The sequence below is a fragment of the Zootoca vivipara genome, chromosome 10 (genome assembly GCF_965207765.1).
Source record: "Zootoca vivipara chromosome 10, rZooViv2.hap1.1, whole genome shotgun sequence".
Classification (NCBI taxonomy): domain Eukaryota; kingdom Metazoa; phylum Chordata; class Lepidosauria; order Squamata; family Lacertidae; genus Zootoca; species Zootoca vivipara.
The window spans coordinates 27,178,736-27,203,259 of NC_142593.1; the positions used below are offsets into that span (position 1 = coordinate 27,178,736).

A 24,524-nucleotide genomic window follows, 5' to 3' on the forward strand; every position below is an offset into this window, starting at 1 on the left:
AAAGCATAAATTGAAGCTTCCATTATAACTGGGCTCCCCCCTTTTTTTCTTTCTTTTTGGAGCAGGGGAGAAAGAATAAAATAAAGTCAGAAGGCTTTAAACAAAGACTATTCCAAATATATGGCTCTATTTTACTATGGAAATGCATGACTGTGTGAGATAGAAGATGTTCAGGTTCATATTTATACTGACTATGTCTGCTCTCATATAAATGAAAAAGAGGTGCCCACCTGAACTCACCATGAATACCTCCCTCTTTCTCTTATAATGGCAATGGCGCCCACTGACAGGTTCTGGAATTGAGTTCCGGGTGAAACAAAACCCTGGTCCAAAACATCTGGAGGGCATTGTAGGCCAGATTCAGGTAACTGGTGTCACTAGCAGAAGCCCACACAATGTCTTCCATTAGCGCAACGAGGTTTTTCCCATCTCATCCCCCTGCACTCTTGCCCCTATGAGAGAGATTGCACTGGTGGAGAGCTACATTGAATTCCTCCCAAATTTGGGAGGGACTTCCACAAGCAAAGGGACACCACCAAGAAAAAGGACTTGTGCCCATTTATCTAATTGATCTTGCTGGCAGGCCTTTGAACAGAGCCTAAGGCCTGGGCAGGTTCCTGTAGTTGCAGGTGGCCCTTCAAATAACCTGTCCCAAACCAGATTGCATGCTGAAGTTTAACAACGATTGCTGTTATGCAGATGGAATATCCTTATAAAATGATGCAGTGTTCCTTTGAAACCTGGAGTTTTATGCATATGTAACTGAAGATGGTGTTGCAGGGAAGTAGGTATAGGATTACAGCTTTAGTCTTTCCCATTGAAATGAACGGAAGTTAAAAATCCCAAACTTTGACATTGTTCTCAAAATAAAATAACAAAAAATGCAGAAAGAATTAACAAGAAATCCACACTTAGTTTTATCAAATGAAGCTTAGTTTTAATGTTTTCCTGACCTATATCAACTAAGGATTAGAGAGATTAGAGAGAGGAATACTTATTAGCTGAACTGTGGATTCCAAAGAGGATTACCTTGTAAGATATTGTATGTATCTTGGTACATTGTTTAACATATTATGGGACCGATTAACTGAACAATAACACCAGTATCATTTACCAAGAAAGAGTCTATGATAATATCCAAGTCTTTTGTACGCATGTTTGAGTGCTTAACATTTATGGACTATGAATCATTCTTTACTAAGTCAGTAACGGGGGTATTCACAATGTAAAAAGTCTAAATGAACCATTGATCAGGTTGCTAAGTATGTTGCATTTTTTCAAGTGACCAAGCATTTTGGTACAGAATTGACTTTTATGTAATAGTTTCTGTGAAGTGGAATTGCTGATTTCCTCAAAATATGAGTTTACATGACGTGATTAAACTTTCGCTTAGTAGCCCCTTAAAGTGCATAAAATGAATTCTACTGAAGCAAGAAATTTCAGGAGATCACTTCTGCTTAATATTGCTATGTGTTGCTTTCTGTTCTGTATGAGGGACGGCACAACCCACATTCCCACCCTAAGTATGTTTACATAGCACCCATCTAAATGCAATGAGACATTTTCAGGTAAATATGCTTAGGACTGCTGCCATAACTGTATTAACAGCCACAATCCTATGCATGTCTACTCAGAAGTAAGTCTTATTGAGTTCAATGGGGCTTACTCCTAGGTAAGGGAAGTGAACAGAAGGGAGTACGCCCCATGGACCTTAGAAGGATTTATTCCTAACATGTTTAGGATTTTAGTGTATTGTTTTCCATATCACTTTTACATTTTATAATGAAGCGTCATAAACTTTTACTTAGAATCTTACATGCTTTAAGATAAATTAAAATGTTTCTATGAGCAGATCTGATACGCTGAGTTGCATGATCCAATATCTCTTATGCCTTACCTGTAAGAATACTTTTAATCCTAAACATGAAACATTTCTTTAACCACATTAGTGATTTTGAAAAGTGACTAACAAATCTCCATGATTGTTTTGTGAAATGTCGAGAAGAACCATTCCCACCCCCCACAGACACTTATTCCAGGGTGCTGCAACAGTAAACTCCACCAGGTGCCTGAGATCAATTTATATCTAGCACTCAGAACAGAGGGGTAGCAGTTGTTGGGTAAACTTTGGTCCACTAAAACTTTGTGCAGATGTACCCAGCCCAACATTTTAACAATAAAGTTTTCATATAGCACTGTCCTGAAGTGTTTAGAGTTTCACAAACATTAATTTAGCTATCCTTCCAACAACTTAGACATGTACCTTTTATTCCTGTGTTAGATGTTGGCTGGGAGTTGACAAATATGGCTTGTCTTAATAAAGGTGTACCTAGGCTCCCTTGCGTCCTTGGCAAGCAGCTGTATCAGTACTCCCCATCCACTGTGCCCTTGAAAAGGAGATGTATTTCCTCCCCTGTCCCTTCGCCTGGCTGCCCAGAACAGCAGAGGAGCAGCTCAGGGAGTGCGCAGATGGACGGGTGGGTTCCTAGCCGCTCCAAGCCAAAGTGGAGAGGTGTGATTTCTGTGCCCCTACAGGCCTGCACCCTTGGCTGGGGGCCAACTCAATCAACCCCCTAGGTATGCCCTTGCTTGCCTATGACCAGCCAGAAAGCTTATTGAAGAGATGAGATTTGAATCAGGGCCACCACAGCTCATTCTCTTAACCAGTTTAGCTCCCAGTTGTCTTGTGTTCCCTGAATCCCTAAGGTCAATGCAAGCTAATTCCACACCTTTGCACATATTTGCAAATATGTACCTTTATGTAATTGATATGAGTACATGGTCAGTCTAGCATCTCCTCTTTATCATATTGATTAAGCAAACACATGCTGTCTCAATAGCAGGGCTAGAATGCATTTGTCTCATTGAGGGCTTCCAAGTATTCATAACTAAGTAGCCACTGCCATTTACATGTGTACACACCTCTAATGACTGCAGAATGAGCTCTGATTACAATAAAATTTGAGATGCACTGATAGCTCAATGTCTTTACAAAGCTTCAAAAGCACTTGAACTGGAGCACAATTTTCACAATTATCTGCACCACATCTTCCCGCTCCTTTGGGCTCCTTGATCTTCTCTACCAATTCTAACTTTTCTGCCAACTTTGGTTCATGAAAAGTTGACCCTCGAGGCATAACCATTTGAAAAATTGTGTCGAAATGCTACAAGATGCAATGGATTTCACCCCCATATGATATCAGTTTCTTGAAGAGGCTCTTAATAAAAATTGCATTTTTGCTAAGTGATTGGTCACATGAATCATGTACTGGCCGTGTATTGTTCATGAATCAAATTGAGAGCCATTTAAAAATGACTAGGCATTAGGGAAACCTAATAGCTTTTTAACAGATTATTTAAATGACTGGAGTGATGATTTCCAATCATTTTTATCCAAACAGCAGAGCTGCAGAAAGCTGGGGTGGAATTCTCTTCAGAAAGAAACTTCCCCATTAAATTCCTTTGTTGCTGGATTTAAAGTTTTGCAGAGAGAGAGAAAAAAAGGAATTTCTCAGATATATATTCATATTTTGGCACCTGGAGCTTAGAAGTGTAATAGTTTGACCAAACCCAGATGAAAGAAATGGTGGCTTGAGGGATTCATTCCACTCTGAATCATAGCCAATAGAGCAGAAAAGTACTTTCTGAACCAGGACTTCATGCAGATTGTCCAGTTCAGAGACAGGTTTTTAAGACATCTCTGGCCTAACAATCTGGTATGTTGCCATGCATTTTGAGAGTGGTTTGACAGCATTCCAGCAACATATGTAGCTTTAATAGGAATTCTTTCATGCTGATCAGTAACTCTTCTAACACTTTGATTTATGGTATGTCAGTACAGCAAATACAGATGTTTGCATTGCACAATGATGGTTGCACTCGTGGACAATTCCTTGAATTTTTGCTCATATTAATTCCAACCCAATTTTGTTAATGATTACCTGAGCTTTATTTACTCCCTTAATGTTCAGTGTGTTTTAGAATTAATATCGATAACTTGCAGCCCAGTCCTATGCATAATTATTGGAAATAGGTTTCCTAAGCTCAGCAGGAAAACTGCCATGAAAGTTTATATGGTAGTGCAACCAACATTTAACAATTTCCAAGAGTAGTTGTAGGAAGCATGACATTATGTCACCAAATAGACAATAAACCGCAAGACTTGACTACCTTATCCAAATCGTACTTTGTAAAGCTGGATCTTCCTTTCATTCCCGGATCAAGAAATCCACTGGACAGTGCTCTTGGAGCAGCCTGATCATGTAAATATGATTTGGATCAGGCATCCCCAAACTACGGCCCTCCAGATGTTTTGGCCTACAACTCCCATGATCCCTAGCTAACAGGACCAGTTGTCAGGGATGATGGGAATTGTAGTCCAAAACATCTGGAGGGCTGAAGTTTGGGGGTGCCTGATTTGGATATATGTGTGCAAATCTGTTTCTTGTGCCTGGCAAATATGGCAGTGTGGCCATTGCAAATCATATCAAAATTTTTATTGCATTAGCCGGTTGGCCATAGCACATAACATATAAAACATAAAAAACATTTAAAAATTCTAGCGGTAACCTACCTCTATTATACAGAGCATGTATCGAAAACACTTAAAAAACATCAGATATAAAAAACATGTGATATAAAACAGAATTTGGTAAAAACTAGAATGCATCGTGTGTGTTTTGTCCATTGGAGAATGTTTAGTGAAATCCGCGTCTAGAGAAAATTAGCCAGTCGAGAGAGCTCTGAGTTTCAGGGCCTGCAAGATATAAATGGACACTCCGCGGGTAACCCTGGGGTTAGCGTCCACCAATAGAAATTTCATGTGAAAAATTTTACATTGTATGTTTTGTTTGTTTGTCTTGTTTGTAAAAAAAAATTCAATAAAAATTATTTAAAAAAAGAAAGAAATTCCGTGCGGTCATCTTCCAAGGCGATAAGCGAAGGAATTAGTATGAGGCGCCTTGGTTTTATTGTGTCGTATAGGGGGCAGTGAAAGAAAAAATGGATAAAATCCTCTATCTTTCCCTTGTTGCATGGGCATAGTTGGAGATCGGGGGGAGTGTTGGAAAATATACCCTGTAAAAATGCTGTGGGAATGGAATGGAAGCGAGCAAGTGTGAAGGCCCTTCTTTGTGAAGGGTTTGTCAGGTCGCTCAAATAGTGAGCCATAGTTCTTACTGCCTTCACGCAAGGATACCACGTGGATAGGTTGGCCGCATTAGATAGGTCCAGGTCCAGCGCTTCGTCCCTATCTAGAATCCATTTACGAATTTCATCATTGTCCCAAGCGATCAGAGCGGAGAAAGCTGGGAGGGAATAGCGTTCACAGATGGCCTCCATGTCTTTTGACCAAATGCGGCTGCCAGTAAAGGCTAGAAAGGCTTGTTTGGCAAGAAGCGAGTTGGGGGCTTCTGCAAGAGATCTATAATAAGTGATTATCCTGATGTGAGCTCTTGCCACAATAGATGGCAGTCTCAGTTCCATTCTTAGTAGGGCGGGGATGGTCCCGTTGGGGAGACCCAAGATCTTTCTTACCAGAAAGAAAGCCATTGCACCATACACTCTATGGCAGGGGTGGCCAACTCCAAACTTCCTTTTTAGGAAAGAGGAAGGCCCATTTTTGGGGGGTTCGGGTAAAAGTTTTGAGTTTTTTCAGGGAGGAGATAAAATGTCGAGCTTTCTTTAGGGGCGCCACAGTTGTTCAGCTTCTTTGCGGGGAGCCAGTGATCTACCACAGACGTCCAGTGATCTACCTGTTGGACATGCCTACTCTATGGTATTTGCTAGGAGCAAAGGATTAAATTCAAGATTGCACTAGACTTAGTGTCATTATGGTAGCCAAATGTCTGTGAGAATGCTGTATAGAAATGCTGTTGGTGAGTCTTGACATGTCTGCACTGGCATCCTCATTGTACTCTTAATTATTCTGTGCAACACTGCTGGGTTTGGTTGGGAATTCTAATACAGAACAATTTGCAACAATAGCAGTATTTGTTGCTGTATGTTGCTGGGCTAGTGGCTGGTCCTGGAGTTGCATCTAGCAGCAGAATGCCAAAAAGCCGTGTCACCAGCACAGCATGATATAGGTCTGTAGCCTATATTTCAGACAATCTGGTAAGTGTGTGCTAGAATCATAGATTCGTAGATTCGTAGAAGGCCTTAATTCAAATTCAAATGTCAGTTTTGCATTCCTGTCACCTTCGTTATGGGGAATATGTCTGAAAGAGTTAACGGATCCCATTTATCACTCTTTGCATGGAAATATCAAAGGAAAGCATCAGTTTTAGCTAAATAATTTCCAGCAGGTAGAACTAATCTCTAGAGCTAGATTTCCCTAATGTTAATAGCATGTGTCGTGCTGGTGTTTTGGGGCACCTTTCAAGAGTCATTGATAAGCGATTTCCTTTTTTGCATCACCAGCAACAATAGTTCTGTTAGGAAAACAATTGAGACATTTCGATTTGGCATACTGGAAGCATGTGATGTGCAATCTGTAGATGCTAAATCTAAAATTTGCCAATAACTTCCTTGCTCTCCTGGTCATCAGAGACCTTGGGGTCTCAAATTTCAGTAGTGCCCTGTGCAATGTCAAAATTTAGTGCCTCCCACCTCTCATGCTCCATTCTAAAGCACAGTTGTGACACCCTCAAGGCTGCATGCCCAGTGCAGCCGAACCGGTCATGCTCCCCTAAATATGCCTCTGTGGTCATTTTGCCCCCTGCTACAGGAATGTTGGGGCACACAGAAGTAATAAAAACTTTAGGTATGAGCAGCACAACAAGTGATGTCTCGTACCTCACCCCATTGGACCGTTTCAAACATGCTATTGATGTCAGTTCATGGTGCATGCCCAGCATGTCGAAGGACTGTAGAGCTGATGGCAACTATGCTTTGTATAGTGATTTGAATAAAAAGGAGGGATATTTGCATACATTGGCCACAGTCCAGTTAAATGGTCTTCTGCCCATTGGGAGCAAGCATACTTGAATCTGTATCTGATTGCAGCTGTTGCTATCTATGTCAGCCTATATCAGACCAATAGTTCTCACATCTACACATGTATACTTAATATATTTGCGGCTCTTAATGCACTTTTGAAATTGCAGCTGGGATCTGAGAAGAGCTGGTGTAACACATATAGGACTTTTGGTTCACATGATGGTCTTGGTATAATTAATCCTCAGGATTCTTACTGCTCATTGTAAAACAATGAAACAATCCCCCCAAACACAGTTTAAAGATTTGAAAACATATATTTTAAGGAGGTTACAAATCAGCACATTGTATTTTGCAGCAACGTCATAAAAATATGCTAACATGATAACATCTAATGAGGGAAATGTTGCATGCAGATGTCTGCTTGCCTATTATCCTATAAAATGATTGTATATTTTATTTTTATGAGAAATTTCGCTATAAAGTAAAAACATTCATTTTGTTAAAAGTATAAACACAATAAGTGTAGTATATTAAAAACCCTCTTTTAAAACTTGGTTTTTAATGCTTGAATAGTGGTTTTAAAATAACTAGCAGTGAAGATTTTAGCTGTTCTCACTTCTCATAAGTGATATTCTGTGATCAGAATTGCATCTCCTTGCATGATGCAAAACAGTGGGGTTTTATTTGCCTTTCTTTCTTGGCACTTTGACCACCAGTTTTACTTTTATTGTGGTGTGCTGAGAGCCAACCCTCATATTCTCAAGTAAATACAAAGAGCAAAGGAAAGGAAAGGAAAGGAAAGGAAAGAGGACATATAATTTTTGTTGTCGCTGTTGTCATTGAGATTTTCATGGTGTCTATGCACATTGGGCACCATTTCATTTTTATTGCGCTGCACTGATAGGAGTGTCACATACCATTAAGTTAATACCAAGTAAGTGAAAAAGAAGTAGAAAAGCAAAACTGATTTCCCTCCCTTCTACTATTACGGCTGTTGGACATTTGTGCACTTAATGTATACAACCTTTATGGGGAGGAAGGCTCAGCACCTCATAAAGAGTCTATGTTTGTTTATTTTGGTTGTGTTTCTCCATAAGCAAGCACAAGTACTTGCTATCCATGGGATGAAATTACTGGAGAGTTTATGAACAATTTGCACATCTGAGGCGTATTGTATCCAGCTCTGTTCAGATAAAAATATCCCAGTCTATTTGAAATAGTATAGTTAGTCTGCACATCTGTCATAGGGGCCAGTTCTGATGATTGTTTTCATACCTGGGGAAACGGAGAGCTTCCCAACCTCGTTCCAAATATATGTATAGTCAGATGGACAAAGATTTGCTTTACAGTAATGATTGGCCATAGTCAGTGCTTTCCCCCCCTTAAAAAACGTATAGGGGTACTCTCACCTCCCTACTCATATTGAAATAATGCCCCTCTCAATGAGGCCAAACTTAGGTTCACAAAATGTTTAGGGATATGCATACCCTTGCATTCCCCCATAAAAAAAGCACTGGCCATAGTGTATATTAGAAGTCCAGTTTCTCTTGAAGCATCCTCCTTCTTTAACATGTTTAAATTATTCACACACCCATAGCCCTGTTCAAACATTGTTTAGTTGGGCAGAACTAAATTGTGCTTATGGGGGCTGCCCCTTTGTGCATTTACCATCACTTTTGAACAGAGCCAACATGCATACAACTTGTACACGACAGACTTGTACACAGCTCAAGTTGTGCTGAGTATGCATGGGGAGGAGAGCACATGCAATTCTGCTCTCCCTGTCCATGCTGGGTCAAAAGGGATATGTTGTCTAAGCAGGGATCATGCTTCCGTGACTTCATCAGAAGCCTTTGTTGCTAGCTTTGAACACCGAACATCCCCTGAACTGACAGTGTGGAATATCCATGCTATCCAAAACATGCAGATGTAGCCTACATAATCTCCTGATTTTTTTCCTCCAGGTTAATATCTGAAAATGTTCACCAGCATTTTCAGAGGAAGAAACCTAAGTGTATGGCACACATACAAAAATGGAAATCATGCAAAATATTACAGCTTTTGGGGCGAGGTCAGAACTGGTGGTTAAACAGCCTCCTTCAATACTCTGTTAGGCCCTTGCTGTCAGGGTGGAAGTGAGGGTGGAGAAGTAATTGTTTGCTTTTCCATCCTTTTCTCATTATTATTCCTCCTCCCCCATTGGAAAAAAAAACAGGAGGGAAATAAACTATGCCAGCACCAAGGCTGGCACCATTTAATTCCTGGTATCATTCAATTACCCATGTAGTTTGTTTAGTTCTTATACGGAATGGGGGCAGAAAAATGACTTGAGCCGGCCATGTGTGCATGCCTGTTGAACCCATTGCAGAACAGATATATGTATACAATCATGCTGTTTTAATCCACTGATTCTTATATAAATATTGAACATTTGGTAGATTCTTATATAAATATGACACAATGTATCTCAGTATAGGAAGTGTTGCAAATTAGATCATAAACAAATTTAATTTAGTTGGCATTTACATATTTATACAGGCTGTGTGTTTGAGGCTTAGAAAAACTGACTTTTTCTAGTTGGAACCATAAGCTACTTGTGTACAAGAACAAAAGTCAGTTTTCAAAATGTTAGGTGTTTTTTTTTTTAAACGGAAGTGGTTATATCCACTCCTAAGGACAAAATCATTAACTGCTATGCCTGGGCTTTTCCATGTAATGAGCATCTCTTTGAAAGAACAACCCCCCAAAATCCCTAACCCAAGACCACACAGTGGCTGCTATGTTTTGAACCATCAGTCATTCTCTTGAATTTAGAATTGATGTCACCTGCTTGTTTATTCTCTTTCCTTATTCACCTTAGGGAGAGGAGGGATAAGATGAGAGTGTGCTAGCTAGAATGGGCAGAAGAAGATTTCTTCTGGAAAGGAATTCTGGATTTGGAATACTGTGATAAAAATTACCGTAAATAACCGCAAGAGAGGATTCTCATTTATTCAACATTAAACAGAGAAGAGCCCTTCTAGATCAAAACCAAAGGACCATCTAGTCCAGCAGTGTCCTGCTCAACAGGGTGGCCAACCAGAAACTTCTTGGAAACCCACAAGCAGAATATGAAGGTACCACTTTCCCTTTTTTTGTCTGAATCTTAGTGGTGTTTATTCTGAGACATGTTGCCTCCGAACATAGAAGTTCCATTTAGCTGTCATAGCTAAGAGTTTAGCACCAGTGATAAGAGTAGTTATCACTTCTAGATCATTTTCTGAGAAAATGCCTTTTAAATATCAAAGTAGGAGTACCTTAGGTTACAAAGCTATATGGCATCCTAACATATATTTTCTGGTAGCTAGTATGGCTTTCCAACTTTTCCTTTCCAGTACTAATTTGTACTTTTAGATTTCCATTTATGGTTAACAAAACATTGATGAGATGACAGACTGTTATTAATATACATTTTAGCAAATCGTCTCCAGCTTTTAAAGAACAGGAATGCTGTTTATTTTTGAACACAACCTCTAATAGGTTTTTAGGGAAATAGACACAACAACAGAAGTTGAAGACAGCATGCCATCCTGGCATTCTGACCTCCCTTTGGGTTTCCTCTTTTGTGGCTTTAAGTGAGACCGATATTACTTGTCTAGAAACTTCCTGTGTTTCAGACTGCTTTCATTAATAATGTCATGAATCCCCTTGTGAAATTCAGAGAAAAAGCTTGCAACTGAACTTGTTTTTGAACCAAACCAAGTATTTTCCTTTACATCAGTCAGAACAGAAAATATGATTCATATTGGATTCCTTTTATTTTAGGTAGGTAGCTTTAATCATGCATTAATTCATATGGTTATATATACCACATTTCCCTGCTCCTGAATTTACTAATAAGATACAAAGTTTGAACACTACACATTTTGTCAGTAGGGTTTTTTAAACTTATTGTAATAAAAGGAATAATACCTGTGATCTACAAGCATTCCATAAATTTGCAGCTAAAGTTGATGTTGCTTCCCCCCCCATCGAAACAAACACTTATACTACCAAATCATGACTTTGGGGGAAAATAACCAGATGTCTTCACTATGTGCCAACTGGGGGCAAGAGAGAGAGAGAGAGAGAGAGAGACCCCATTTGTATCTTGCAGTAAGAGTGAGTGTTAACGAGATAATCAGATTCATACCTTTTAAAGGAGGAAGTTTCAGAGACCTCCAAGTTCAATGCTGGGCAAATCATATTTGGGCAAGTTATATTTTAAACATATTTGGGTCAGGTCCTGGGTTTTATACTCCTCATGTGGCAGGAAGTGATGGTGGCTGATCTTAAAAGAAAATTATGGGAGCAAAAGCTGTTTTTGAAAGCTGCCACACTGCTGACAGTTATGGTGGACATTTACTTCAATCTTGTTAAACATATTAATTGAGCTTCCACAGAAAGCCGTGCTCTAAAGTGGCTTACTGTTTCTTTTAAAAGAAATATTTCACCAAAGACTTAACTCCATGTAGACTATCGTTACCATTCAATTTCTAATTTCATTTATCCCAAACGTGCAGAGACTGTCCTTCACACAGCTTAAGGAAGCTTGAAGCAGCATCTGCAGAGATACGTTTATTGTGAAACTGTAAAAGTCCTGAGGACTGTTCATTGAGCTCAGACAAACAGTTGAAAATACAGCCTGCCTTTGCAAACTTCAGTGTATGACATGGAGAGCTGGCAGACTGCCTGGTTTCTACTTAAAGGATTGTCATTCAGGGAAAAATAAATTTCTCTAACTAGACAAAAGTCAATGTTTTCATGTTTTACTGCAATCAGACTGATACGGCTGATAATTTAGTCTCAACACTTATAATATCTGCGGCTAATCAGTTACCTCAATCAATCATAACTACAGGATTCCTCTATTTTTTGAGTCTGTATAAATATGACTAAGATGTTTAACATTTCAGATCCCCCTCCCACTAATATTTTATGACATTTTATTGAGCAACAGAGAGCTTTTGCATGTATTAGCAGATCCATTTGGAAACTGCCTTTTTAAATACAAAATTACAACAAGCCTGAATGTAATCAGAAGTGCAAACCTTTCTTTTAACATTCCATTCCATTCTATTTTAATTTTATGTATATCTTCTAGTCTGTTCGCCTGTCAAGGAGATGTGGAAATGTGCTGGCATTCCAGCTGAAGACATCATTATGAGTGAGAAAATGCTCAAGGCCTTTTTTTCAAAGTGGGTGCTGAAAGAGGCGCTTTCCTTCTTTGACTCCAGGGGATGCTGATAGCTACCCCGGCAGACAGGTATTGTGGGGTCAGAGGTTAGCAATGGCGTGTGTGTGTTTGTGTGTGTATGCATGCTTGTGTGCACCCTCAGGATTTTATTGGAAGACAGGTAAGCAAATTTAATAAATATATTAATAAGGATGTGCCGCACAAAAGGAAGACATTGACAACAAAGGAAAAGCAACCTGCAAAGAGTGAATGAATTCTGGGCAGCCCAGCGCTTGGCAGAAGTGATTTTAATATCTGACAGGTTGAGTTCCCTAATCTTTGCTATAGATATTGACGGGAAACTTCATATGGTTTTAGAGATTTGTATCTATTAAGACATGCTGCGGTGTTCCTACAACATGGGAACAACTTTGCTGGAGATCACTGTTCTTCTTTCTCTGTGATAAAAATTGATATGAACTGTTTTAAACTGCTAACAGATAATTACTCTGAACACTCAATAAGGAAAGCTATATCTTTAGAGCCTTCCTTTATCTTAAAAAAAAAATCCACTCCCCCCTTCTTTTGTTTCTTTGATTACTTGGAGCCTTGTAATCAAACTAAGCTTAGTTTCAGGACCCTTGGGGCAGTATCTCTTAGTTCCCTGTCAAGCTGCGTTGCAAAACAATCAATCTTGCTCTTGCACTCTCTTGGCGGAAGTGCCAGGACACGAAGAGTGCAATGCTTTGCTCTTGCCGTGAAGCCTCAATGACAAAAGTTTTTATAAGAAGCTGACTGTATTTAGGGTTATGAATATGCAATGACTCTCATTAGTATTGAAGCACAGGAGCAGGGGCTGACATCCCCCCCGCCACTTTGAGCTGCTGCAGAATTGTCTAATGAATTGTCTTGCTCTTTCACTTGCACAGGCTTTTTCTGTTGTGGCTCCCAGTTCCAAGGGGAGTTGCCCAGTTTGAGAATACTATTGACTGCAGAAATTAATTGCCAAGAACTGCTCTTGATTTTGCTAAACAATCTTGAGACAGTGTTCAAATTGTCAAAACAGAAAGCCATTCAACTCTACATGGGATAAAATCAACACGAGGGAGGGGACCTATGTGCCAATTAATGTGGACACACACTTTGTCCATATGCACATATGCATAGCACCAAATGTTGCATGTGCATCTACGACGACACATGCATGAACATGCCAGGATGCAAGACTGAAACTGGGTCAAACCAAGTCATAGATATCTGACATTCTATTGGTTTGGCACTTTGTCTTCTCAGTAGAACAAAGAGGGATGACTGAAGGATCTCAGAATGAAAGCTATTCACATAGCACAAAGCTATTTTGTGAACCTTTTAGGACTCTTTCTCACACTCCCTCGCTTTCCATCAGAGCCCCCACCAAACATTTTGTGGTTCATGCATACACCGTCTACCATGAATGTGATGCTGATAATAATGTTTCCAGTAACAGATTAAGATATCCATCTAGAGGCGTAGTATATGAGAAGCTGGTAAACATGCTGCCTACATGCCTCTGCCAGATAAATTAAATTTTGTCCGTGTTATAGTTCACTCTTTAAAAACAGGACCATAAAGGGAATTTGGTGCTCCTTTGCAAATCGCAAAAGATAGGAATGAACAGAATCTGATAAGCTCTTTCAAAGAGGCATAAGTAGGCTGAAAAGCGGTACACATAGATGGCTTCATACACTTAGTTCATTTAATTTATATTAAAAGCAGCTGCACTGAAAGGAGAAAAAAGTTGTTAATGTTTGATCAATTTTGGGGGATGTTGACCACCTCCACCTGTGTCCAGATTCATGTTTCCATCTTCTGTGGAATCTCTCTCTATAGGAGTACAGTGTAAGAATAAATGCAATTCTGACAAAAGTGGCGCAAGTATCATACATCAAACACTTGTTACCTCTCTTGGCCTTAGTGATTGCACATGACTAAGAACAAGTCAGTGATAAAATCTGAAGAAAGATGAAACCAATCTGGGCCTTTTTAAAGACCATCAATCACTCTGTGCAACCATGATATTATTAGCTCAAGTAAGCCTTGTTCTCCCATTTAATGGACATCATAAACCCCCCATCCTCTTCCTATCCTGAGACCAATGCTACCATGGGAAATCATTTTTATGGGCAATATCTTAGTAGGGAACCAATCAGATCTAATCACATAACAAGCTACTGAATTATTCAACATTCTCCCTAAATTTGCATTCTAGCTCTTCTTTACTGCCAGCCCATACTTCTAAAAATATGTGGATTTTATTTTTTAAAAAACAGCCCGCAATATTATATTAAGAAGTCAATGCTATGTGAGGATTCTTTTTATAAAAACAATAATAATCTGTGCATCTTCTGGTTATCATTGGTTTCTACTGATTTCTACCACATGTGAATTGCCATGTAAGAATATTTCGTTCTTGTTTTTTTGCCCTTCAAAATTACATCGCCACTAAATCCTAACCACTCCCAGCTGTAAAAACAGCAGGCCCAAGGACAGAAAAAGTGAAACAATGGTTTTGGAAAACACAAAATGTTTAACTGTACTAAGCAAATAATAACTGGTACATCTCATTGATGTTGTTACGAACTCTGGAATTGTATTATATGAAAATATTTCAGTTTTAATTGCAAATCTGGATAGAGATGATTTGGGGTCTGTAATTAGCACATAAATTCCAGAGTTTGTGACTGCTGTGAAAACACACAGTATTTATGGAACGATTATTTAAATATAATTCAGTGTTTCTTGCTTTCAGCGAATACTGCAAAATCTGATTTAATAAAGAGAAAATGGTTAGTTCATGGATTTCTAATATCACACCATCAGCTCATTCCACCTACTACAGATTTCAATCTGTGTTGTTTTGAACTTTGTTTCCATTGCAAAGTTTCTGTACCCGCATAAAAAGTAGAAATGCATTTCTGTAAAAAGATTAAGAGTATGGCAGTGCTGCAAATGTTGCACATGTGCAAAGCCATAACAGGAGTTCAAGGGATGGGTATCTGTCATGCACCCGCCAGTCCCATACTTAACTTTTTAAGAGAACCTCTATTACTCCAGTCAGATAATTGGCTCTCACCCATCAGTGGCAACTGGTTTTTCAGGGCTACGTGAAATTGCCAGGTACTCTCTGGGATCAGAGTCTGGATGAAACTAGCATACCATCAACATATTGAGATAAAGTAAGTCAACTCATCCTGAATGTGATGAGTGGCATATCCCTTATGCCCTCTCCCACACTTCATGACATATTTGTACTTGTGTTTAAAGTTTTGCACACTTTGCACACCTGTCATGATTTTCAAGAAATTAGTTATGAACTGACACTAGAAATAGAGCATGGACTTCATAGAACAATGCTTTGATTGTATATTGGAAGTTTTTTTTTTAAAAAATAATAGTTAAAAGACAACATGTACATTCAGGGCTGAATTAAATGATATGGCTGCTCTTTTCAGAACCATCGGTTGGATCCAGACCAAGGCTGCGATCCTATAACTGCTTGCCTGGGAGTAAGCCCCATAGAACTCAATGAAATTTATTGTACTTAGTTCACATTTCAATTATTAGGATGTTTAGCTTTAATCCAATTTCAATAGGAGCAATGGGCAATTAGGTTATTCCTCATCCAACTCCATATTTTTGGGCAACATGCCTATTACATTTTCCCATAGGCCACCTTCTCTTTTTGCATATTGGAACAGGTACATGTATGGGCATGCTGTCTCTTCTTCGCATATGTCGCTGTATAAAGAAGTTGGCGATTTTGCTGCTTCAACTGAGCAGCTGATTGATAGTTTATACATTATTTCCCCACACAGCATGAAACATGCCAGCCATTTGTATTGCACAGCAAAATGTACATAATTGTAAACCTATCAATAAAGTGTAAACTACATAGGATTTTGAAAGTTTGAAAGCACCAGATATATGCAAGGGTATGTACGATCACCATATTTTGGGAGTGCCAAAATTACCATATTTTCATCTATAAGATGCCCCCACGTACTGTATAAGATGCCCCCTATTTTTGGGGACTCAGATTTAAGAAAATGGGGGGAGATGGCCCAGAGTATAAGACGCCCCCTAATTTTTGACATTATTTTTTAGGGGGGAAAACTATTCTTATACATGGAAAAATACGGTATGTGGAATCAGCATCAATGAGGCCTATTACATAGCATACCAGTGATATCATAGATGGTTTCATTCCATTTCTTAGCTGAGCATGGAGGACCACTGGATGTGTGAACAGGCATACAGAAGGTGAGCATGTCAGGGAGGAGAGAGAACAATCCTCTGAAATGCAACTTTTCTACATGCAGTCTCCCCCGCCCCCAAGAGTGGAACAATCAGACATGCAATATCTATACTCTACCCACCCATGCTTGTATACTTGCTACCTGAAGTGAGAGTCCAGGGAAATTTTTAGCATTTGAATGTGTTGATTGAATAAACTGTCCCTCACCCTGGCTCCCAGAAGCGTTTACTGCAGGACTGTATCACTCATTACACATTGGGAACCTATGTTTGCTTTTGTATAGCTATTTTTAGCCATCCCACCCCTTGCTTTTCCCTGTAAGACCAATTGCAGTCGTTAACAGTCGTCAACAGGTTTGCCACACCTATCAGCCAATCACCTATTCCCACCACCCTTCTGAGTAATACCCCTCCCCACCCTCCCACTATATATAAGGGTCTTGTGACTTCTGTTTCAGTGGATCTGAAGAAGTGTGCATGCACACGAAAGCTCATACCTATGACAAACTTAGTTGGTCTCTAAGGTGCTACTGGAAGGAAATTTTTCTATTTTATTTTTATTTTGTTTATGACAATGAAGTACAACTGAACTGAGCTGCCTGTTTCATGTACCGGTAGCTGGACAATCTGTGTGGCCAGAAACAAACATTATATGCCCATGCTTCACTTTTAAGGGCACACATGAAATATTTTACATAAACCTGTTTTTTAAAAAAAAATATATATGAAGCAATTCTCAGAGGTAAATTCCAGTTTCACTGGGTTACTGAGTTAAGTTTACCAGATTTTTTTTCAATGAATCCGGGGACACTTTTCAACTTCCTACTAAATAGATGGATTTCGTCAGGGGACTGTTTTGTAAATCCGGGGACTGTTCCTGGGAAATGGGGACGTCTCGTAACCTTATACTGGGTTATCCCCCAAATGCTTTGTCCACACTGACTATCGTTCCTTTCCTGGAGATTAAAGCCCAGTTCTGAACTAGATTAGATCAAGGTTGTTAGTGCCATTGCAAGCCTTATCCTCCATGAATTTGTCAAAATTTCCTGTGAAAGTGATCTCAGGTAGTGACCATCATGGCATCTTGTGGTAGCTGATTCCATAGATTAGCAAGGCTAACACATAGCAAAATGTATGGAGTGATTATTGGTTTTTGAGACAAGACCACAAGGGGGTTGTCTGCCAGAGGGTCCCAGGGTATGATCCGAAGGCTACCCCCTTTCTGAAGCTAAGCACATACTTTCTGGTCAGTGCCTAAATGGGACAAAATATGGGGCCACATTCATATTGGGTTCCATGATAGAAGAAAGGTGGGATATAAATGTAAGACAATAAAAACATAAGACATTAAAAAATGCAAGAGCTCAGCACTTTAAGAAACAGGTGGCTACATCTTAGGAAATTGCATCCTTTCTTTTTGTCCCTCTGATGTTCAGTGCAAGGGCACACCATCCAGCCCTGTTGTCAATTTCAAATTTAGACGTGAATTGTGATATCGATGTCATGGTGCACATGCTTTGAGAAAGTAGTTATGAAGAATAATAGAGAGATTCAGTGGGAAGCCACTGAAAGCTGTAATTTAAGGTTCCAGAAGCCTCAGTGTTACGATTACCATTAAAATTTACAGTGACAGAAGCCCAATTACATATGGTTATTTTCTTTTCTTAAATCAAACCATATTTCTGCCATACATGAAAGATTCATTTCCTCCTACCAATCACTGTCACGGGAACCTATCTTTGTAGCTTCTGGTGTCAGAAGAGATGGGTTAGCCTTATCCCTCTGACAATGAAAGGATCAATGGGGGTAGCAAAGCTGGGAGCCTCTTTGGAGCCAGCAGAGGAGTCTGATTTGCATGATAATCGGCAGTGGATCCGCTCAGTGCAAGCCTCCACACTTAGCAAAGTGCAGCTCAAACTTTAATAGCAGCAGTGAAACCGAAGGGAAGTGGGGAGCTTTGACATGAACTCCAGAAAAGCTGGCAGGTAAACCTGAAAAGTCTAGTGAAACAGCTCTAGCAGCAGCTCTAATGACCAGGCAGGATAAAAGAGGCTGGAGGTACTCTTTGAAAAGGCTGCCAACTCAGGCCCATTTGTTTGTTCAATTGAATTGGGTTAGTTTAACCAACTGACTAACCAACACATTTATTATAATTAATATTGTTGGTTAGTATATAATTTCCATCTATCTTTTGAGGGATATCTATTTACACAGAATTGCACCTTCTTCTGCTCGGGGCTGATGCAGTTCTACACATGCGATGTTCCTTGGTGAGTTAATCTGTGGAGTTAATCTATTTCTCTACTGCTATAGTCTTGGATATAATTCAAAAGTCTGGTTTGGAGTCTAAGTACCTTTTCTAATTTGCTACATCATAGTCAAGAAAATGCTTACTGATCCAAACACGACTGAGGTCCCTGCACTCCAAAATCTCACTTGAGGGGCTGTCACATAGAAAAGAGCAAAAACTTGTTCTCTGCTTCTCCCAAGAGCAGGAATGCAATTCTAGATGTTGTTGGACTACAGTTCCCATTGCCCCTGACCATTGCCATGATGGCTGGGGCTGATGGGAGTTGTAGCCCAAAACATCTGGAGGGCAACAGGCTCATGATAGTTTATGTAGAATATATCAAAGAAGATTAAGTGAGCATAAAGCTTATCAACAGGCCAATTAAGATCCAAATGTAGCTCTATAGCTAATGCTAGGAAGTATGTAACTAGCAACTCTCCTGCAACCATTACACCTGGACTCAAGAGTTCAGAACCCCCTCACAGTTCATCTGGCAGTTGTTCCCTTATGAAGGCTCCTAGGTGGGGGAGTTTGGGACATGGCAGGTGGAAGCAGCTGTCCCTTGATGGCAAACAATCTTCCCTCCCTTGTTGAAAAGCTAAAGGACAGAGGCAGAGTTGGTTATATCTTTAGCTTGCCACCAAGAACAACTGCAGCCAAAGCCAGTGAACTGCCATTAGATCCTGTAGTCTTCTAAGTGTTGCTGGGCTCCATCTTCTATCAGCCATAGCCAGCATAACCAACTGTCAGGCATGATAGAAGTTGTAATCCAACAACAACTGAAGGACCATAGGTTTTCCACCCTTCATATATAGATATATATAGATATTTTATTTTATTTTTTCATATAAATATATCATCAAAGTCCCCAGAGCAAGATGAATGTTGCGTGAACTCAGAAGGCACACACAAGTAGCAGAATGATGCTCTGTCATTGCCCTTTGATTTTTCCATAAAGTGAATGGAATTCTAATTAAGTGCATGGTGGAGTTCATGCACCCTCATGTTGACTGTTCAAATTCTGTGCAAAGTTATAATGTGCATACGAGCCATAGGTGAAGATAAACAGGAATATTTACAGAAGTCAATTCCTGAAGTCACTTTGTGACTTATGTAAAATCTATTTTTTTAACTTCAGTGTGGAAAGCTCATATCTTTACAGACAGCAGTATTACGAACAATAAAACAGTCCTAACAACCAAGCAGCACCTGTAAATGAATGACATTTACACAGTCCTTTTGAACTTAAGCTTAGATGCTATCAATCTTATAAAGCACAGAGCCGTTAATTCAATGTTTAACTAACCTTACTTTCATCTTCTCATAGTATTTCCTTGTGCTAGATTATTCATTGTGTAGTAAATAAGAAAGACTACTGAGCAATGACTACAACCCATCTTCCCCACAATGACATGTTTATGGGGTTTGTCAAAACTCATAATCTGAGTCGCCTGGACAGAATGACTTGAGGAGGTGGGGTGCAGGCACTCATGTCACAGGAAATACGGTAAATGCCTGATGCTTGCTTTCCAACAGAAGAACTGTGAGCCTTGTGGAAACTTTCACAGAGGCTGTTTCTCTGGAGGCAGGAAGAACACCCTCAAGTGAAAAACAGAAATATTTGCAGCGGTCAGATCACACCTCCTTCTATGCTAAAGGCATCAAAGTTCCATAATAACTAGGAAATGTTTTTTTAAGAGCCAAAAAGTATTTGGGACAAGGTTTTTGGATTCATCCTGGCAGTAGACTTGAAAGAACTCCTCACCAGCTGTTTCCTGTTGTTGTTTCGAAGCACAGGGTCTGATACTGGCCTTTACTGATCCACATAGCTGATGAGTGTGGACTATGTAGTCCATGTGGCTGGTTTCCCACATAATCTGCATGACAGTTTCAAGGAAAGAGGTATCTTCCTTTCCCTGGGATGTCTTCCATCATCTCAGTTGTATGCTGCTGTGCTGTCCAAACGGCAGAGTGAAAGGTACTTTGGACAGGCTGCCAAATTATTATGGTTATATATTACATTTTAATCTCACTGTTCCTCCAAAAAGCTCAAGGTGAGCTCTTTATTGATACAACAACCTTTTCCATAATAAACTGTTGTTGCTGTTTTGCAGGTGAGATTCAGATGCAGACCAGGTTGAGCAGTTAAAGTGGATTTGGCACTCTTGAACTTCCATAATCGGCTTCCAATTTTGGAGAGACTTTTTGTGGTAAGGAAAGTGATGGGAAATGCATTGGAAAGCATACAATAGAAATTGCTTGATGTGAAGCCATATAACATGCGCCCCCCCCCCAGGTCAAATACAAATGAATGCTCAGTAAACAGTTGATCAAGATGAGTTCTCACTAAACAGGTCATCTGGAAGCAGCCCAAGTGCCAGGCAAGCTGCATGCTGAGGAAGAGAAATCTGGAGAAGAATATCTGAATATATCTTAATCTATGGATAGGTTTCTGCTGGAGATGGTGGTCCTCAGCCAGCACTTTGGAAAAAAGCTAGGTGCTAGTAAAAAAGTTTGGAAAACCTTGTCATGATATGTTCACAGTAGTCAGATCCAGTAAACAATCTGAACAACCTGGCCATGGCATCCAGTATCAGTTGTAGCTTCCAGATGCTGTTCAAGGCTGGCCCCACAGTCAACCCATGAGTGGAAATGGCAGGTAACGGGTTCACAAGATCCCAGCACATTGCCTCATTCAGGATATTAATGACAGGGTTCTGCACCATTTAAAGTTTCTGAGTGGTTTTCAATGCCAGTCCCTCATAGAGAGTGTTGTTAGATGTAGAGGAATTAAAAGTACCAGGCATGTTTTTCATTCCCCCTGTATCAATGACACATCTGAAGCCACAGTAACTGTAATCCTATTAAATTAAACATATGTATTACATGTACAGTTGAAAACTCTTATGTTTGATTTTATTAAATGTTCAGCACTGGATTTAAGCCCCCTTCCCATAAATTAATGGGAGTTGGGGCTGTCAACTTAATAAATTATTTTAATCAATTAACTGTCTGGCTTTTAAGTGATTGTTCCAAACTCTCAGAGAAGGTGCTTTTGTGAGGTTCCTGAAGGAAGATCAAGTATAATTTCAAATGATCTGCTAGCTTTGGATGACAACCAGAAGCAAAAATGATCTTTAAGACCTTCAAATTTGGCAAAGGGAGGGAGCTTATTTCAGCAATTGCATGTGAACTCAAGGCGCACGCCCTACTGAATGCAGCAGGGTTTACTACCAGGTAAGTAGTAATGAAGCTGAATGTTGGAAAATTCAGGCAAATAAAGGAAAAGGCTTCTTAATGCAAACAATGGAACTCACTCCCACAAGAGATAGTGATGGCCATCAACTCGGATGATTTAAAAAGAGGATTAGATAGATTGATGGAGGATGAGGCTATCAATGGCTACTAGACATGATGACCATTATCTGCCTTCATGGTTGGAAGCAGTAGCGCATCTGAATACCTGTTGCTGGACACTGCAGTAAGGTGGAGTGGTCTTGTGCTCAGGTCCTGCTAACAGGTTTCCCACAGACATCTGGTTGGCCACTGTGAGAACACAATGCTAGACTAGGTAGGCCATTAGCCTGATTCAGAAGCTCTTAAGAGTGTACAGAATTGCAGTGTTAGGATGCAATTCTCTACTCCAGGGCTGTGGAACCTGCAGCCCTCCATATTTTGTTGGACTACAATTGCCATCAGCCCGACCATTGGCCATGCTGGCTGGGGTTGATGCGAGCCTGAGCCCAACAATATCCGTAAGACCACAAGTTCACCATTCCTGCAATATTCACCTTCATGGGAGCATCAAACTCAATGGGACTTAATTCTGTAGAAATGTATAAACTTTCACAGCTGCACAACTTTCTTCAAATGTCCTGAATCCTGGATTATTATTATTATTATTTGCAGATTAGTTACACTTTAAACTGTCATTAAAGGTTTAGTTGATTATGTGATGATTAATTGAGGAAAATCAAAGCCTGAAGTGCTTCAGTATTTTAGCTTTGCAGGCCGTATGGAATAATATTGGGCAGCTGGAGGGGGAGGGGGACTGGTGGAGGCAGGGAAAGGTGGAGGAGAAATGCAATTTCCTTTCCCCTACTCCAGAAAACTCATCATAACTTGAAGGAAGTCAAGCAAGTCAGCATTTTACACCAGCCACCAACGTTGACATGACAGGCATGGAATTTTCATACTTACAGAATTGCTGAGGAAAAAGCTGTGTGTATGTCTCTCTCTGTGTGTTTTTTCTTCTTCCATGAGGAGACTTGTATAAAGCAATTGATGGGTAGGCAAGGCTTGAAATGAACACATTTGAAACAAAGTCCCCAAAGCAATGTGGACTGTGCCACCCCTTCCTTACCCCATGGATGTTTTAAATACCGGATTGATAGGGTTTGTCCTGTGCTACCGATGACCAAGATTTGATCCATAAAGGTTGGCAGCTTTGTGAGCAATGGGAACAGATTTTTGTTTTTTTTTACTTTAACTCTAGCCATTGAATCTGAAGAGTAATTGCCACCCTGGAAAGGTAATTACATATGCTATTGTTTATACACATAATAGGCCCTGGAATGCATGTTCTGCAGATAGAAAAAAGAAAATCCTGCTTTCACATTGGGGCGGTACGCAATGTATAGTGACAGAATGCCACAAATAGCATTCATACTCCTGCATGTTAATGGGTGATTTCTCTTGGTGTGTGTGTTTAAGGGAAGGGGGGGGAGGGAAGGGATTTGGAAGGGGAGGGGAGGAGAGGGAGGCTTTTTAAAAACAGTACCATGTAAATACAAGTGATTTCCGTCTCTCTCTCTCTCTCTCTCTCTCTCTCAGAATCATGAAAAATGTTTTTGAAGCTTCAAAGGGACTACACTGCTCTCTTACCCCATGGGAATATTAATTACTCCCAAACTTTTATAATTTGTTGAACAATACCATATGTGTTAGTAAAAGAAATTACAGGCAAAGCTGTGCTAAAGGGGTCTTGACTTGAATTGCCCTGAAATTGGACCAAACAGTTTGACAGAATATTGGATAGCACTTTGAAGCATCCCACTGTGCCTGGAGTGGAAGACATACCAAAAGAAAAAAGAAAAAAGAATTTTGAGTTACAAAAGTGTCTCTCGCTCTTTAACTCTTTGTATCAATTTCTCTTTTCACCATTCAAAAACATATGTTAGAAATAACAACCATGTAAGGCTTGGTTACCATGATATTCTTTCTGGGCAGTAGGTATGCATTTCTGAAGAGGAAGAGAGAGAGAGAGAGAGAGAGAGAGAGAGAGAGAGAGAGAGAGAGAGAGAGAGAGAGAGAGAGAGAGAGAGAGAGAGAGAGAGAGATTTGTGTGTGTGTGCATAGAATATTTCAAAATATTGCAAGGATCAGGACGACACAAAGCCAAAGAATACTTCTGTATTCTAATATTGAACTGAGCATTGTTTGCGGTTGAAGCAATTCATCGTGGGTTATTCTCTGCCGCGGTGTCCAGCAAATTGCATGACCAGATTGTTAGGCTTGACAACAGCCCTTTACCTAACAATGGCCTCAGCAGCTCGCAGCAGCAGAGGAATGTCAAAATGAGCACATTTCACACACAGATGTGTGACTATTATGGGTATAAGAAGATGCATATGGTGGGGAGAAGGGGGGGAGGCTGGGGGGTGGCTAACAGTTAGCAGTGGGGACATGGCCTCACTGACCATTTTTAATCAGCCCTTCTGTAAACAATTCAACATTTTCATTGTTCTCCAAAAACTAATAAAGAGAAACAAGCACTTTTCATTCATCTTGAAGTAATTTTCTGTCAGG

General features: G+C 39.9%; 1 pseudogene across 1 annotated transcript in view; it reads left to right on the top strand.

Annotated features, from left to right (window-relative positions):
• LOC148684406 (uncharacterized) overlaps nt 1-21,720 on the top strand; it is an 86,468-nt pseudogene extending 64,748 nt beyond the window's left edge. The window contains exons 7-8 of the transcript XR_015946211.1: nt 12,062-12,223; nt 20,831-21,720. The product of XR_015946211.1 is annotated as an uncharacterized LOC148684406 (transcript). The remainder of the gene's footprint in view (nt 1-12,061; nt 12,224-20,830) is intronic.
• The last annotated feature ends 2,804 nt before the right edge of the window (nt 21,721-24,524 follow it).